Below are 19,267 nucleotides of genomic sequence, written 5' to 3'. Positions count from 1 at the left end.
ATTACAGGTACATTGAACAATTATACCTAAGATATTGTAGGTCAGTTGACTAGAGCTCTATGACATTCACTACATGGTGCATAAAAAAAAATATTTGTGTAAATGAATTGTTTACAGCCTCAGGCCATAAAATGTTGTACAAATCTCATATGGGAAATCTCTTCCAAAATTGTGGGCTTAGTAAATTCCTTCATCAAAGGGATATCCTGCAAAATGAACCTGGCAGGTCAAAGGTCCTGAAAGGCTATCTGGCATTGTGGATGTCAGTCCACAATTCTTGCATTAGTATTTTGATAGTCTTCCTTCTTGGGCTTGCTGCCTATAAAGAATAATGCTTAGTCCTATCTTCTAAATATTTTATTTTTTTTACAAAGGGAGAATTACTTGTGGTTTAATTAATTCTTTAATTCAGTTTAACCCGAAAATGTCCTAAAACAATATGGAAAGAATTCTTTAAGAGTTTCATTTTGTCATCACCACTAGCTGTGATGATAACAAGCCTACCCTAGACTGGGTAGCACTGCAATATAAATTAACCATAATGACAATGATTGTGAGATGGCTTGAAATGGGTGGCAGAGGGAACAGACACTTGAAACTTCTTCTCACCATTAGACTATAACATTTAAAGGCTAATGAGCTAAAAAGGAATGAATGAGGAAATTAATAATGCACTGTAGAGTACAGCATTCAAGAGAAACTTCTCCTCCCCTCCATACCAGGGCTAATTAATGTTATCTATCGTAATAAAAACAACCCTAAGCACTACTTTTTCTCTTTCTTTAACTACCTGTATTACAAGTTAGTGCATAAATGCTCTTTGTAAAAGTACAGAATTTGAGTAGCTATGAATCATGACACTTAAAATGACATGTTCAATTGTGAAATAAAATTCAAGGACACCGCTTTTTCAAGTGGTTTGTTGTGTTCATATTGCTATTAAGGAGTCCAGGTGGTTGTTCTATCAAATAACAGCTTTTTTTTCTTGTATTGGTGCATGTGTTATATGCTCCCAAAAGACTACAGAAGCTGGACCAATTTTTGCACTAATTAATAGTCCATGCAATCTTACTGAAGTCAAAGGAGTTGCTCAGGATGCAACTGCTAGTAGTTTTGACATTCTGCATTAAAATCCTAGCACCAGGCAAGAAATTGCTATAATGATGACCATGGAATACAAATTGAGCAACTCCCCTCAAAGGAAACTTTGTCACACTAACAAGAAGGAGATGACTTTCAAGTTGAAATAAACTTGCAAGACAACTAAAAGGAGTGATGAATTAATGAGTCACACATAACCACTCCCACATTTATAGGCACTGTCCTTTCCTTAGAGGATAAATAATGCCTCATTGTCTTTTTATACCACATACAGAGAATCATAAAGTCATAGAATCTTTTAGGTTGGAAAAGACCTTTAAGATCACTGAATCCTATCATATAGAACTGACAAGTCCATCAGTAAACCACGTCCATTAGTGTCACATCTACATGTCTTTTAAATACCTCCAAGGATGGTGAGTCAACCACTTCCCGAGGCAAGTGCTTTTATCAGCCTGTTCATAAATGCAGATTGTTATGTCCTCCTAGTCTTTCCCATCTTTGAATTGGAATCAAAGGGTCATAGAATTGTGAAATGGTTTGGGTTAAAAGTGACCTTATATCTTCTAATTCCACCCATCCTGCCATGGGAAGGGGTATCTTTCACTAGGGCAGGTTGCTTAAAGCCCATCCAACTTCATTGTGAACACTTCCAGTGATGTGGCATTCACAGCTCATGGCAACCTGTTCCAGTGTCACATCACCCACACTGTAAAACCATTTCTTTCTTATGTCCAATCTAACTCCACCCCATTTCAATTTAAAAGTGTTGCCCCTTGTCCTGTCACAGCATGCCACGGTGAAAAGTCTCCATCATTTTTGTAAGTCCCCTTTTTATACTGAAAAGCCACAGTGTGTATATGCAAGCACACAGTCTCTGAATGCTTCCTAGGGAATGTTCTGAAAAAGAAGAAAATTGATTAAGAAACAAATGAGATTCCTAGCCAGTATTCCTCCCTGGGGAACAACTAGCATTGACAGTTATTTTTAACTTTAGACTTCTTATAATAGCAACTAAAACACTGGGGAAAAAATGAACAGGGCCATGATAAATTAGCAACTAATATTTTATTTTTTGGTCTTTTTCCCTTAGTTTGGTGACGTCTGGAGTAAAATAGTACATTCATACTGCACATGGTTAGTTCTGTGCAGGATTTTTTCTGTAGATGCAGTTATCATAGGTAAAATTATTTTGGAAATGGGTTAAACGAAATGTCATTCTGAATGGGGGTTGTGCTACTGCTAGTGACTGGGGAGTATTAATTATGAGGAGACACCAGATATTGCTCATTAACAGCAGTTGTTCCTATGCCAATAAGTCTGATGAATTTCACATAACTTGACAATATTCATGAATCCCAGGTGACTCTCAAGGCACAGAACTCACAATTACAGAACTTTATGATTTATACTTGCGTTAATTAGAAATTTTGACTGCTAATAAAACTGCAAGTATTACAGTTTATTTGGACCTTCTGTTACAGATGCACTTAAATTGCGTGGCTGTATGTACACAAATTTTTGTTATATTTGTATAAGCATTTAAATAAGTACATTGGGTGTAACCTTCTTTCTGCCTTCCTTCTGGGTCTAGTGGGATAAAGAAAACTGGGGAAAATTTCATCCTGTTGGAGAAGATAGAGGGTCCTCTCTAGTCCCACAGCTGGAGGGTTGCAGGAAGGATAGGCAGAACAGGTGAGGTAGGAGGGGTAGCACTATATGGAAGGGAGAGGTTTGATTGCACACTCCTTACAGTTAGTGGTGATGCGGTTGAGTTTCTGGGTAAGGATTTGAGAATGTGATAGTAGGAGACTGTGTTCAGCATAGTGATGACAGAACAGTTGAGTTTAAAATTTTCAGTGAGATAAGAATAAAGGACAACAAAGTTGCTACCCTGGCCTTCAGAGGAGCAAGCTTTGAGTTATTCAGGGAGATATTTAGTGAAGCATTTTCACTTTTCAAGGCTGCTCAGTCTTTAAGAAACATCTTTTACAAGTCAGGAGCAGGCAATTCTGGGGTGTCCTAAGTCAAGTAAGCGGTGCAGAAGACCTGCCTGGTGGGGCAGCAGTCCTGCAGACTGGGATCTGGGGGTGCTGGGTGGCAGCAGCTCAGGGGGAGCCAGCAGTGAGCCCAGGCAGCCAAGGGGTGCATCCCATCCTGGGGTCCATCAGACACAGCATCACCAGACAGCCAGAATTGTCCTGCTGCATTCAGCACTGGTGCCCTCTTACCTTGAGTGCTGTGTGCAGTGCTGAGCTGACAGCTCAGAAGGATGTGAAGGTCCTTAGACACATCCAAAGGATGGCAGCAACTACAAGGGGCTGCTAAGAACCTTGGGCTTGTCTAGTCTACAGGAAAAGAGACTGAAGGGCAACTTTATTGCTCTCTACAGCTTCTGGAGGAGGGGAAGTAGAGAGAGAGGTGCTTATCTCTTCCCCCTGATATCCAGTGATTAGATGCTTAGGAATGGCTCAAAACTGTCCCAGGGGAGATTAAGGCTGGACATGAGGAAGCATTTCTTTATGAGAGAAACACACTGGAACAGGCTTTCTAGAGAGGTGGTCCATTCCCCAAGCCTGTCAGTGTTTAAGAACCATTTGGACATAGTTCCTCAACTAAATTAGTCAGGCACAGAGACTAGAAGATTGTTGTAGGTCCTCTCAACTGAAATTGTCTATTCTATTCTATTCTCTTCCAATCAAATGTGCATTGAAAATTTTGTTTCTCTTTAGGTCTGCAGCAATGCCTGCGCAGTACAATGGTAACACGTGAAAGTAACATGTCAGATCAGCATAAGACAAGAGAGGGCTTATCTGTTAGCTGTTAGCTGTGTGCTAGTGATTAAATGGATCCCTGCAGCCTGCACCCAAGGAGAGGACCTGTGGACAAGATAATTAGTGATGGCTCTGCCCAGGTTTCCTGTGCTCAGTGTTTATGCAGGCAAGCTGAAGACAGAGGCAAGAGTAGACACAACTGTAGGGGCATAAGGTAAAATACTCAGTGACACTCTGAGCCCTGCAGTGATACACAGGCCACTGCATTTCACCCAGCTTTGCACAGACAGGCCTTGTGCTAAACTAAAGGAAACCTTCCAGATTGACTTCTAGTCCAAAAAAGGAAGATATCAGGGAACAGAGGTCCCAATCCTTCCCTTGCTGGCTTGTTCCTTTTGTCAATTGCTTCCAATAGAAAAAATTCTGCCTAATTTCTTATTTGCAAATGGTTGCTTCCATCTTCTGGTATTGATTTTTATTCCTTTCTGTCTAATTCTTTAAATTTCAGCATTCCTCTGTGTCATGAGAGCACAGTCTGTAATGGTCTTATAGACTGAAGTAATTTCTAAGATTTTGCTCTAACAAAGTAAAAACATTAAGCTCATTAATTTGGTCCCAGAGAAGAACTTCCTTCAGCCCTCAAATATTTCTGTGGCTCTCTATTGATCATCTACAGATATTTTTAAGCACTCCTGAAAGGATGCATTGCTCCAGTGCTGGGTTTATTAAATATCCCAAATACACAATGGAAAGAGCAGTCTGATTATGTTTACCAATTACTGCCCTGATAACAGATTCAGTAATACTAGTTCTTTTTACCACCACATCTGTTTGTCCAGCGCAGTCTGGGAATTGCTTTCACAACCACTGCTGCTTACGAGTTACTCTGCCATTCTTGGTATTCTCTATATGCTGTTACCACTTTGCCCTGGTACTTACATGTGTACCTTTGTTGTTGGCTGTATTAAAACAAAGCTTGGATGGACTAAGAATACCAAGCAGCCCTGATCAGTCATTCTGTCTGCACATTCCTGTTTGTTGTGGTGACTGTATTGGTCTGTAATTTGATCTGCAATAAATTAAGAGATTGAATGAAGAAATTCGATGGCTTAAACTTCTAATGGGCTTATGCTTGATAGAATCAGTCATTCACTTTGAGGTGTGATTCATGTTATATTTAACAGTTTTACACAGAGTATGGGATACCCTCCTTTCTGATTCAGAACTGTAATCTGCCTTCTTGCTTGGGTCCATATCAAGGACGATCATAAAGTAAATCTTGGTGCATTTTGCAAGTCTTTCCTGGAGGGGTCTCACATTCTTTGCTGCCAAAATGCATGAATTGAGTAGACAGCTTTCTCTCAGACTGCCTTAAAGCAGTGTGGATACTGCGTAGACACCTGGCTCCATGCTCCACACATGCTCCATTTTAGAGGCTTTGTGGCTTCACAGTAACTGCAGAAGTAGACAAGTGAGTGAAATGTTCTCCAGTAGTTTTAAGTGTGTTGACTCTGAAATGATAGCACATATGTAACCTCACTTACCAAAGGCTTTATCCATTCAGTTCATGTTCCCCAGTACAGTACTGACTTTTAACAGAAATGCCAAAGCAAATTAAATGCTCTAAAGAGTTCAAGTAAGAGATATCACTATCTATAGCAGTAGAATGGAAATCTAGATTAGAATGGAAATATTCCTAACATTTCCTTCCATACACATAACCTTCAATACATCAGCTTTACATTATATCACCTAATAATAGGACTTTGCCATTGCTAGGGTTTCATTACTGCTAGCATTCTTATATTTTGCCCCTTTCATGTCTTTAGTTTTATGCATAGTTTGCATTTTACATGGTTCTATTTTCCTATTTTCACATTTTTATTTTTCATCATTCATGTCCACTGGCTGACCTCTTTCCTCTGCTAAAGAAGGGACTTGAGCCCAATACTGGGATTTTAGTATCCTGATTGCTTAAGGGCTCCTGTCTGCTGCACGTGGCAGCACTGTGCAGGGTTAATGTTGACAATTTTTATACACAACCACTAAGGCATATTCAGTTTGGTGCCCACCACTGAAGGGCATCACACTGCCTAAGCCACCAAGCTGTCATTTTCTATGCCACCTCTGAGCACTGCCTCATCCTGCAGTGTAACTCTAATCTAACACTCTTCTTCCATTTAGTCTGCTTTCTCATGGCCACACTGTTCTCCTGATAATTTTCCTTAGAATGAAAACTATGTGCCCTACAAAACAGAAAATATGTGTCTTACAGTTGGGACCATCTCTGTCTTTACAAGTTCAGAACAATCAGGTCATTGTTGCAGGTATCCAGGTAGGATTTAGCATTCAGTTCAGAAATTATTTCATTTTCTAAATTCAGCATGGTCCTTCCTGTAAATCTCCAAGGTGAATATAGGGAAGAAAGTTGATACATTTTTTACTTTAAAGAAAAAAAATCAAGGCAAGCTACTTCTAATTATCTTGCATTGATGCTGAGGAAAGGCAGTGCATACATCAAATTTCCCAGCCACTAATGCACCACCAACTCTTAAAGTATTCTTTAACAATGAGTAAAGAAACCAATAAAGAATTTATGATTTTCAGTCCCTGATAGTGGCTTTTTTGCATTTCATGGTCATTCATTACAATGAGGTTTAAAATAATATTTTTCCATATTTTTCCCTATCTATAATATTTTAAATGTGTTAAAAAGAATTTGAGCTTATACATGCTCCAAGTTGTTTCATTTTCCTTGGAAATGGGTGACTGGAGCTCTGCAGAACATGCTAGGTAACTTCTCTGTTAGGATCTGGAGGCTGCACCCATCAGCAATGCTTCTGCACAACTGGACTTGCTATCCAGCCAAGGTACAGCAAACAGAGGAGAGAGAACTTTGGGAAAATGGATTCCTAAAGGTCTCTGGAGACAGTGGTTTAAATAGAAGGGAGCTTTAGTGGAGCAGAATTGATAAAAAAGAATAAGCCATTGATGCTTTGACTGATGACTGATTGACTGACTGATTGACTGATTGATTGATGGATGGGTGCATTGAACCCCTTACAAGCCAGGTGTTGGTGAGAGGGACTGGTGTGAACAGGCCTGAGTGTCTCATTGCACACTAGATGAGACTGAAAGAAGAGGACTCAGCATCCAATTGACCCCATTTAAAAGGAAGAAAAGTGGGACCTGTGTTACAACAGGAACTGGGAGTCAATGCCTAAATAACAGCTGAGAATGTGTAATGAACGTGTAAATGGAAGGGAGTCCCTGTGTATGAGAATCAACTGAATCCTGGTATTACTAATAGGCAGCAGATTGTAGTGCCTGGAGTTTCAGCTTTCTTTCCATTTGTGCAGCAGTAGCTGGCCTCCACAGCAGGCTCAGCTTGAGGCTTTCAGTCTAGGCTATTTTGTGGATAACAGTTTCTGATTCTCCTCCTCCCTTTTTCTCTCCTTCTTTTATTCATTGTGCTTCAAGTCAAAGCTTGAGGCAGCAGATGGATTTAACAGCATGGGATCAGCAAATTCCTATTATGATGAACTGAGAGAGTGAAAAACCCTAACTTAGCTCTATTCATGCAAAGGGGAATAATTGCTTGTGAGTCAGTGGAGCTAGGATTTCATTCTGTGCATCCAGACTCCTCCTGAGTACTTGAAAGTGGAAGCTCTGGTAGTGTTTGGCACTTTTAAGGGTATTCTTACAGAGAAAGATTACAGAGGATATTAATGAAGTAAAATATTATCAAGATAGTAATATTTACTTTCCCTGAAAAATCATCTTAACAAGCCGGGTATGATTATACTTATAAAGCTACTTAAATTAAAGTAGAGCAAGTTCTATTTCTGATGTGTCTTGACATTCTTAAGGACTATTGGGAACACTTTCTGGTCATTAGGATAAGCCTGCTCTCTTGGACAGCATCCTACCCAATAACATGTAGGTGTTGAAAGCAAACAGTAGGTGGCCTCAGAACATTATCATTGCTCTTCCCGGGAACAGCAGTAAAGCGAGGGCACAGCCCGGCTGATCCTCAGCTCGGTACAGATCCCTCCCTAATTGCAGGAAACATGCTGAGATGTGTCCTGCAGCCCAGCGCTTGGCCCTCGCCTGGAACAAGACCACATGTTAAACCCGAATGCAAACTCCTGAGATCTACCTTTGCTTTGTTGTTTTAAACCCACTTTGACCACTGTCATGTCTTATAGGAAAGTTATAGGAAAACCAAGTGTTGAACAGAGAAAATGAGGAGAGAAACAATTCTCATTATTTGATGTGTCATACTGGATATATTACCTACCTGTGGTAGTGAAGAAAGACTGGAAAATCCACTTGCCGGTTTATTATGAAATATTCTCTACTCACATGCCTTGTGTTTCAAATATCCAGTGAATGGCTACATTTGGTGGTTTGGAAGATGAGGGCTCATTAGCCAGCATGAGCTACTTCATTATTTGTCTTGCCTTCTTTAGGGAAGTTCTGTAGGCATGAAGAATTCAGATCAAACCTGTGGGCTTCAGTGTCATCAGAGTCAGTTTGCAGCCTTGGTCATGGTTTGGTCCCCTCTAGTACAAGTTGTACCATCAGTATCTAATCCTGGTCCTGAATGCTTGTGCTTCAGAAGAATCCCTGATCTCAAAATCCAGACCAGATATATGGTGGAAGTCATTTTGCAATAACCTAACCTGTCCCATCAGTCCCCTTCCAGACTGCCAGATTGTATCAAGAGCAGGGAGAAGGTGAGTCTGTCATTGCATCTACTGTTCCATTTTTTTCATTGTTAACTTCTCAGAAAATAAGAGAAGCCTTGTGCACTACAATGGTAGTCATTCTTCCTCTCAACCCAGGCTGCTAGGGCAGAGGTGTGTTTTCCATCCCACTTCCTCATATGTTTTCCATGTTCTTATAGGTAAAAGCACAGGTTACCTTGGAGAGTGCACCCTTTCTCATGAATGGGGGGCACCTGCTTTTAATAGCAGAGTCTCTGGTCTGTACTGGTAGAGCATGGGAAATTTCCTCTTTAATTACCTCTCTAAGTTTCTTGTTGTCCTCTTTAATTTCCTCTTTTAAATTCTGGAAATTCTTGATCAGTCTTTCTACAGAAGAGATGTAGGCCCTTAATGAGGCAGAGATATTTGTTCATATATCTGGACTGTGCCAACCAAAGTTTCCACTTTTTGTTCTCCCTCCTTCAATGACATCACTCCCGATGAGGTGGCTTATGATGCTGGCACATTCCATATGAATTTCTGTCTCACGTTTTCTGTGCCCTGAACACTCTCTGTATTATTAGGCAATTGTTCATTATCTGAAAAGATTATCTCTGGCACAGCTAATTGTCTAAGGTACCAGACACCTTGTGCCATGTCGTTCCACCCTTTGTGGTGCACTAAAAGCTCATCTTTGCATGGGTATCTTTCTCTCACACTTGACAAGAGTTGTCTGCAGAGGCTGAAAGTTTCTGGTCTTCTCCTGATTCACTGGTCAATACCAGCATCCCAGCAGAGGGATTCCAGTTGTTTGGCTTCACTACCATCCGGTGCCACACCATTGGCCACGATATCCCAGCACTGGAGAAGCCAGATCAATAGGACCTCCCTCAGGGATAGGGATAGGGTGATTTTCTCTGGTCCTGTTTCTTCCACTGGTTTTGAAGATCCTGCTTCCTCTTACTACCTGAAAAAACTAATTTGGTCTTGGATTTCTTCCTCTTAACAGGAGCGACTGCTGCTGGCATGGGTTGTCACTCTGGTCCAGCTGCAGTGTCAGCGGCCATGGTGCTTGTTGGTCTGCTTTCCTTCCCTTCCCCTGAAGATGCTGTACAGTACAAACAGTGTGTGGTAGGCAGTAGCCAGGGCCCAGCACAGCTTCATGCCTATCTGGAACTGCCACAGCAATTTTCTTTCAAATATTCTGCCATTTAATCAGGGTCCCATACTTGCTCAGGTGTGAACTTCCAAATCATTGGAGCAGAATACTTCTTCAAAACCTGGCCCATTTTCTCTCACCTTTCATGCTACTCAGGACTATGTACCCCTGGGGCACATCTCTGAACAACTTCCCTAGAAATGTCTGTCCTGACTCTAAAGACAGTATAGACCATACAGAGAGACATTGCAGATTTAGCAGCAAGGTTATGCTGTCCTTAACATCCAAAGGGAATTTGAAATTCTCAGAAGCTGTTGTGGCAGACCTGAATGAGGATTAAGAGGGTGAAGGGCTAGGTACAGCCATCCTCTCCTGTTCTCCCCACCAGCTGGATACTATTATTAATGAATTGCCAAAGGTAGTGGCCAAGGCCAGGACAGGAAAACAACACTAAATTCACATCCAAAATGTCCCTCATTGTCCTTGGTGTCACCATGTCATAAACTGAGGTCACACAGTACATCACCAAAACAATCCTAATTCCTCTCCCCACCTTGACAAGTATTATCAGGAGGAGAACATACAGGAATATATACTGGGCTAGGTACCACCTCCACATGAACAGATCAAGCACTGTAACAAGGGAGTTCTGTACCCAATACACAAATACTTCAATCGAAATGTTATTTCAACTTCTCCTTTGAGCCCTACATTAGGCACCAATTAAATGGGTTTAGCCCCAGCAGGGAAATTGAACTCCAAATAAGCCACTCCCCTTCCCCCGCCACTTTCAGTAAGAAGGGACAATAAATGAGGGATTATGAGTTGAAATAACAATTTACTAAAAAAACAATTACAACTACAGCATTAATAGCAAAACTACACAAAAGAGAAGATGTTTAATGCACAAAAGGGTATTCACTGGGAACAAATAAAAAGTACTTCCTGAAGATATTTATGTCTCTGCCAGAGACGAAATCCTGCAGAAAACACACTGGCAAGTCCAGCCTTTGTAGAAAAGACCTCCAAACTAAAAACTACAGTAGGAGGGCTACCATGGGTGGAATTAAACTTTTCCTGGCAAATAAGTGTTTTATTTTGTGTTCTACATCCATCAGCAGAGCTGCCTCTGAACACCTCATCCATTAGGCAAGGTTGAACCAGCACATCCAGAGGGTTGGCTGACACTCCCTGCACAGCCAGGCTCCCAGGAGTGCAGACAATGTTAAACTACCCTCTCTGTCCTCAGATAGCCCACTGCCCACAGTGCACAGAGCCTTTCCTGTGATGGGGTCCACCCTTCTCAAAGAGGGCTCTGTTCAGCCTGAGCCCTTCCTTTCACAGCTCCTGTGACTCTCTGCAGGCCTTTACCACCTCCTCTGCATGGTAGCTATCAGATCAAATTATAGCTGCATGGTACACACTGAGTTAGCTCTCAAAGTAACAGCGGGGAGCATGAGGTTAGTTATGATTTGACCTGTCTGGAGAGTGAATGCATTAACAGTTTATTGAGGCCTTCTTTCACTCAGATCTCATGTGGAGCAAAGGATGGGCCTGGACAGTTTTGTACTGCTGTGACAACCACAACAATCTCCATTTGGCTCATCAGAAAACAAGATTTGACCTGTATGAATTTCAGTAATGCTGGAATTTAGCTGAAAAAGGAAATCCTCCTGAAATAACCCAGATCTTGTCCTTCCATTTAAGTTTATCTGCTGCTGGTTGCACTTCAGTGCATGGGAATCCCCAATGTCATCAGGACTGATTAGCCAGCAGTGTGAGGCAGAGGGATAGGATGTACAATTTTCCCTCACCATGAAATTATCATTCATGTGTGAGATAAGAACATCCTTCATTTATTAATTAATATGATTTAAAAGAACCCTGCAATTTCACTTGCCTTGCAGCTGACACTGACCTAACAATATGAAATGCTGTTCAGTGAGTTATCAGTCCCCACAATTTCAGTCAGAATTTGATTATATTTTTGTGTTTATTGGACTAGATTTATACTAAATTTAGTTGCTTAAGGCAACTGACTTAGCTGGTACTATCTCAGTTCAAACTATTGAGGGTTCTACTCTTGGTTAAGTGGCCACATCACATTTGCATGGGCATAATGTCTTTTAAATTGCAAGAAAAGCTCAGAAAGCATGAAAGTACAGTATCTCAGTTAAAAGCACATCCTTATTCTTCTAAAAATGTGATAATATTTTTCTTCTCATCCCAATAGCTTTATTCTCTGAGTTGATTAAATATTAGTCATCTTCAGCAGCTTTGGAGCAGAGCAGAGCTGGGTCGAGTAACCTTCATATGGCCTTTCTCTAAAGTGCTGCAATGTTCAGGATATGTAAATCAATACACAAAATCCTGTGCTTTGCTTATATACTCTTGTCTGACTACATCTGCATCACAGAACACATCTGCCTTGCTATATAAAACTGAGGAAGCATCTTGGTGAGAGAGTATCTTGCCATGAAGCCAGGGAGATAGGGTACACAGCCCTAGGCCCTGGGTCTCTTCCAAGCTCAATGGGATGAGTCCCTTGAAGACCCAAAACCATCATTCTTGCTTAGTTCACCTGGGGTTTTTCCCCTGTTCAGATCCATAGTAGATGTGAGGCTGTGGGTCTCAGCCCAGTAGGAAGCTGTTTCCACAGGGGGAAGCCCAGGGTTTGTGTTGCACACCCTGAGGGGGAGTCTGGGGCACAGTTGGAGGTCTGTGCAGGGCAGGGAGCAACAAAGCTGAAGCAGTCGTGCTCAGCTGGTCAAACAGGAGGCAGTCAGACCCTGTGCTGCTCCCTAGAAGCACACAGCACCAGCCCAGGCTGTGGGGACTCTGGCAATGCAGCACTGGTCCTCTGACTTGGAACACTTTGGAAAGAGAAGCATAACCATTTTTAAGTCTTCTTTCTGCCTTACTGAAACTTGGGAAGTTTCAGTAATGACACAGCAACCAACACTGTGATTCGTTTGACCTGACTTCTATTATATAAATACAAGGCTTTGGTCTAAATCAGCATCTCTCTGCACTCGACAGCACATCCCAATCCTGAAATTACTTCTGAGCTGAATCTCATTCATAAATGTTGCTCATAAAGAAACAAGGAATGTTTGGGTAAGGTTTTAGTCTGTTTGTTGACAAATTTTCAGAAAAAACATTGAAGTTCAGTGTCTTTCAGAAAGCAATAATGAACTACCTGTGTCTTAAATGGAGTGCTACAAGACTGCAAACCTTTTTGAGATCCATAGCTAAGAGGTGCTGCTGTAATCAGAAGGTAAAATAACTGCTTATAACAGTGACATGCTGCCATGATCATTAATGAGAACAAAAATCATATTTATCAGAGGGCAAAAAAAAGGCACAGAGCTTAAACTTGTAAGTAAATCTATAGTATTATAAATTTTCCCACTTCTCCACTCCAAGTTAAAAGACAGGGTCTGGGTCATGATAAATGTGCTACCTCATTCAGACAATTATAATGCACCAGAGGAATTCAAACACAAAATGTTTTTGGAAAAGACACATAGCAGAGCCTTGAAGGAAGATATGATTTAAAGAAAACCTTGCAGCAGGAGGGAGACAATAAATGAAACACAGAAGTGGGAGGCTGATGGGAGAAAATGGATAAAAATGGGATAAATTTTGTTTTCAGTTGCAGTAGCATAAATGATTTTTTACCCCAGTAGTACTTGCCTTTGGAAGGCCTAGAGTTTTCTATTGCTTTTCTCTTAAAAACCAAGGACCAGCCAAAGCCAGGAAAGGAAAACCATAGAGTGTGGCCAGTATTCTGATGTGGGTTTACAGAATTTGTTGCAAGGATGATGGGTGTGTTCATTTTTTCCCTGTGGGATAGGATATAGATTTTTTTTTCTGATCAATGAAGTAGCTTCTTGTAATATATAGATTTGGACTTAACAAGGAGGGCAAGGAATCGGTTCAATTTTTTATCTTTAGTGGGCTAGCTGACCTGAAAATTATTCTGTCCTTAGACTTCATGCATATGCCTCCACCCTGCAGGTAGAAATATGGCAGGTCCAAAAGGCTAATAGGTAAGTTCTTGGAAAGCAAGCACATAAAGAGATAATAAAAGGACAACCCAGGGATTTATCACCAATACCTTTAAACCACTGACTGCACAGGCCAGGCTCACATTCTTTCTTGAGATGCAGGATTAAGTCAGATGGACAACAGCACAAGGCAGAACATGTCCTTACCCTCTGCACCTTACAGATCACAGTTTCAAGGCTGAGCTCTCCTGCATTCTTAATCTAAGAATCACAGGATGTCGGCATACCTGTGGGACACCACCTAGATTGCTCATGGCAGGGGGAAGGCCAGGCATTGGAAAGAAGCTGTGGAATGGGGAGAGCAGTGCTCTCACACGACCCTGACAGAGAGGTATAGGCATCACCTGCAGAACAAAGAGACCTGCAGGAACTTCACTGGATCAATGGAAGATTTAACAAACTTCGAATTTTGCCAAAAGGGGAATACTGGAATGGCATTCAGAGAAGTGTAGGGGATGCAGACAGAGCAGAACAAAATGCCAGTTGACTGGAAGTTTCTTTGTTGTCTCATCAAATGTTTAATACCCTTTTCAAAGTGTGACACATACTAGCCAAAGTGTGGGAGGAAATTCTGTATCACTGGCCTGGGTTTCCTCCCACACAAAGCAAATGCTTTTGCTTCGGCCTGTGCTCAGCTTTCACTGTGAGGATACACAGAGTCAGATCTTCACCTTTTGGAAGATGTATTTGTAATTCAAGAATGCTCTTATTCACACATTTGCAATGAGCAGGTATAACAAGCTGTGCCATCCCTGACTCCTGAAAACTGTTGTTCCCTAAAAAAAGGATATATCCTTATTAACAGAAACCTCATAAAGGTTGGTGGACCCTCTCCCAAACTGCATTTTGGATTGGGAATTGCAATGCCATTACTTACAGCCAGAAATCTAACTGCCCTGACTACTTTGACAGATGCCAATCGATCTAGATAAAGAAGCCAAGATGTTCTTCCTGGTCTTTAGGTAGCCTTTCAGGAATATGTAGGTATGCTATAGGTACCATGACAGAGCTACCAGCCCCAGGAACACAGTGTGAGCACAGTGCAGCTGGGACTAGCTGCAGGCACTCAAGTCCAGATGTGAATATCTGGACTGCCCTCCTCTGATCTCTACCAAACTGTCTTCTACTGCAGTCTTGATTAGTGTAGGGATTCACATACCCTGACACCTGCAGACCCATTTGAGCCTTCAACCACCTCTTTAAAAGACATGGGTTTCCTACAGGCTGTTTATCATGGTAACCAGCCCTGTGCAGGTGTCTTTCCTAGGAAATTCCAATGACATTACACACTATGTTGAGGCAAATCACCCCTATAGCAGTATTTTAAATACCTACCCTATAACTAATTTTCAGTGCCTAAACCTCAAATGAATGCCACTATGAGACAAAAAGAGGATTTTTCGCTACAGGATAAGTCTAACACTGTGATTAAACCTCCTCTGAGAAGCTAAAATACTGTCTTTCAGAAAACATGTTTTTTTCATTGTAGATAAAGCCTTTGAGTCTGAAAAAATCACTATGACATGATGAGAATTTGCTACAAATAACCATGGAATTAACCACATATGTCCATAGGCAGCAATTCTGTGGGGCCTTTATATGGTAGCATTTTGAAGCAAAGGCTTCCAGATGTCCACAGAATTGCAGAATAGTTGAGACTGGAAGAGATCTCTGGAGATCACCTGGTACAACCCCCACACTACAACAGGACTAACTACAGCTAGTTTTCCAAGTCACTCAGATACAGTGAGCTTCTGAATAATTCTAGGAATGAGGATTCCACAACCTCACTGGGCAATCTGTCAGTGGTCAGTTACCGTCACAGTAAAAAACGTGTTTCCTGATATTCAGAGGGAACCTTCTGTGTTTCAGTTTGTGCCAATCACCTCTGATCAGTGGACAGCACTGAAAAGACCCCATCTCTGCTCTCCTTGCACCTTCCTTTAAGGCATCCCTTGAGCCTTCTCCAAGCTTGACAGTTCCAGCTGTCCCAGCCTTTCCCTATATGTGAGGTGCCACAGCCCCTAAATCTTCCTTGTGGCCTTGTTCAACTTTCTCCGGTGTGCCCATGAGTCTCTAGTACCGAGGAGCTCAGAACTGGACACAATACTGCAGGTGGGGCTGAGTACAGGCTGACAGGCTGGCAATACTTGGCCTAAGGCAGGCCAGGATTCCATCTGCCTTTGCAGCAATGACATATTGCTGGCTCATGCACAACTTGGTGTCCACCAGGACCCCAAGGTTCTTTCCTGTCAAGATGCTTTCAGCATATACTGGTACATGGAGTTTTCCCCAGGTGCAGGACTTTGCACTTAGTGAGGATAAAGTTTAAGTTCGTGATGGAATAGAATATCAAAGGTTGAAGAAATACAAGATGACAAATATTGATGAGGTACTCCAGAAATTCAGAAACTATTGACTAGATAGTTGGTGCTAAAAGGAGCTTGGGGTGCTGGCATGCAGGAACAATGGTGGCTTTGCTTGGACTAGTCAGAGGTACACTTTTCTAAGGAAGTCACATGAGTATTGGATGGTGTTTGTCTTTATCCTGGAGTTTGATGCAGTTTGTCCATGAAGCCTAAGAAGTGGGAGTGTGAACGGGAGTTCAGAAATTATCACAGGCACAGAGTTTCCCTCCTAAGTGGTGAGAGGCAAGGGCACTCCCCAAAGTGAACTCACTGGCTAAGTCTACTTATAGTGATTTAAACAATAGGTAGGAATATGATAGGGCCCTGGACCTTCGGACTGTGAAAGGTCTGGGCAAGACCAATGAGCATTCTCTTACCCAATAACCAATCTGAGTGGTGCTGGCCTCAGCAAGAACTCAGGATCCTTCCAAATTTTTTGAATGACAGGCAATGATTGTACCCATCAGTCTTCATCCTGGAAAACAGTCATGGGAACATCAGAGATAGGGAAGATTAGGGTACACATAGCAGCTGAAAATCGTCAGGTTTGGCACATGGCAGCTATCCACTGTGTTCTGCCTCCCAAGCTGAATTCTCAGCTGGCCTCTTCCCAATCTAATGATATATTCCATCCTTAGCCTAGTGCCTATCCAAATGCTAAAGCCCCAACAGCCACAATAACCTAACATGAAAGGTCTGAGAAAACATCTCTTCTTACTGGTGTCTCTTTCTTCCAGCACAGATTGCTAGCTAACTCAAAGTCAGAATGAATTTGTAGCAGAGCTTGTTTTCAGGCTTTTTGCTCTGCCACAGTTAGTATGGAAGTTAAAAATCTGGAAATTGGCAACTTTGGTGCAACATAGTAGAGTGGAAACTGTATATCTTTCTTTGAGGTGATATGAGGGAACATATGTGAAAGAAGTCTGTTAAACATCTAGAACCCCTTGTGCATTGCTGTAGAGGCAGCCAGACAGAGCTGCAGATGAAAACTTAACCAACACTACTTCAGACACATATTTTCAAGCAGGCTAATCTTACTGGTTTTGTCAGGCCTTTTGTCAAACTCTCAAGGCTATCTGAAAAAAAAAAATGAAAAAAACCAAACAAAGCAAACAAAGAGCCCAACCAGAGCCGATAATTCCAATAATCATTGTTTTGTTTTCTCATAGAAAATGTAAAAGGCAGTCCATTCACCCTGGGATTTTAGAGGTTAAATACTCAAATCCTGAAGGAGTTTTATCATTTTTCTCCACCAGATCTCAAATTCCAAGTTTCTTCCTTAATCCTCAGGAAAAACCTACAAACTAAAATACGCTTGTTAGCAATTCATTTCTCTTCTCATTAGTCCCCATTGTTATTAGCATCACTTCATCTGCCATATGTTTCGCATTTAAGCCTTGCTTTAGAAACTCCTAAATCTTGCCTGGGAAGTATGAAAATAATTATGAATTCAATAAAATTTGAAGTGTAACTTATTCTTGATATAATTTTCATGTTTGCCATCTTGACAGATTGGTGTAGTCGAATATCAGTTTTACTGTTTTCTATTCAAAATAATGTTAACTTCCCGTGAGGAAAAAAAATTAATCAAACTAAGACATTTTAAATCTTCAAAATGTGAGATTCTTTTTGTCACAGGATGTCATGTGCATGAAGATTCACAGCTATTCTGCTGAGTCACTCTCACAGCTGCACCGTGTTGATTCTATTAGTTCCACAGGAAAACAAAGTAGCACATTTCTGAGGTAGAGCATATGGGAGTCAAGACACAGCAAGGAATTTCCTAGCATGGTTATGCTTGGTTAGGAGATTCTTGTGGCATTTAAGTTTGAAATAAAAGTATCATGTTGAACTGTCCCCATGCAGCATTCATATAAGATTTTCATGTGTAGGAAAGAGGAATGTTAAAAGTTTGAACAATACAAGGTGTACATGCCCCTTCAAGGCCATGGCATAATGCTCTATCTGTGCCCTCCATGTGTGCTTTGAAGGACAAGGGAAGTCCTGGTAGCATCACAGAGATTGATCATGCACCACACACACACAGAAGAAATGAACAGCAATCCCTGATCCTGGTCTCGACAGCACACACAAAAACCGAAGCTCCAATGCTATTTCAGCTGGTCAAAGCTGAAGAGGTATTTAGAGAGATTTCAAACAGCAAAACTTTGTTGTGAGACCTCCAGTTAAATTATAGGCACAGACTCAAAGCACAGACTTGCTGGATGTTCTTAATGAATGAATTTTTAAGAGTGTTTATACTAAAGCAGATTTTTTTTTTATTAGGACTGCTGATATTTATTCCAAAATATCAGAGGTGAACACATAGAACTGCAGGTTTCAGACCAGGTCTTAAGTTTGACATAATTTTAAGAATCTAAAAGTCAGAAGATAATCCAAAAATATTGAAAGCTGCAACAATGAACAAAGGTAGATAAAATACACAGTCTGTTAAGTCTTTCATGGGTATGCCATATAGGGATGCTAAACTGTGGTGGGTTGGCCATGGCTAACAGCTTAACTCTCCCCCCAGCTGCTTGCTCACTTCCCACCTCCCTAGGACAGAAGTGGAAAAGGGTGAAAAATAGGAAGAACAGGAATAAAAAAGCCTGTGGACCAAGATAAAGACAGAAGGATTGCTTACTAATTACTGCTGTGAACTAAACATATTCAATTTGGGGAAAATTAAATTAATTCACCCCAGAGGAGGAGGTGCTGCAGAATCTGTTCCCTCTGCTCTCTCAGCCAAGACTCCTCCTTGACCAAAATCCTATGAAGCAGATATGAAAAAAGATGAGATTCAGACAGAATCATAGAGTCATGAAATAGTTGGGTTTGGAAAGGACCTTTAAAGATCATATAGTCAAAACTACCTACAATGAGCAGAAACACCTTCAACTAGATAAAGTTGCTCAAAACCCTATCCAGATGACCTTGAATATTTCCAGGGACAGGGCACCTCTGAGCAATCTGTTCCAGTGTTTCACTACCCTTATTGTAAAAAGTCTCTTCTTTATATCTAGTCTAAATCTATCTCCTGTTAATT

This window comes from Agelaius phoeniceus, chromosome 2 (assembly GCF_051311805.1).
Source record: "Agelaius phoeniceus isolate bAgePho1 chromosome 2, bAgePho1.hap1, whole genome shotgun sequence".
Classification (NCBI taxonomy): Eukaryota; Metazoa; Chordata; class Aves; order Passeriformes; family Icteridae; genus Agelaius; species Agelaius phoeniceus.
The sequence above is the reverse complement of the archived record's forward strand: the minus strand, read 5'-3'. Positions refer to the sequence as shown.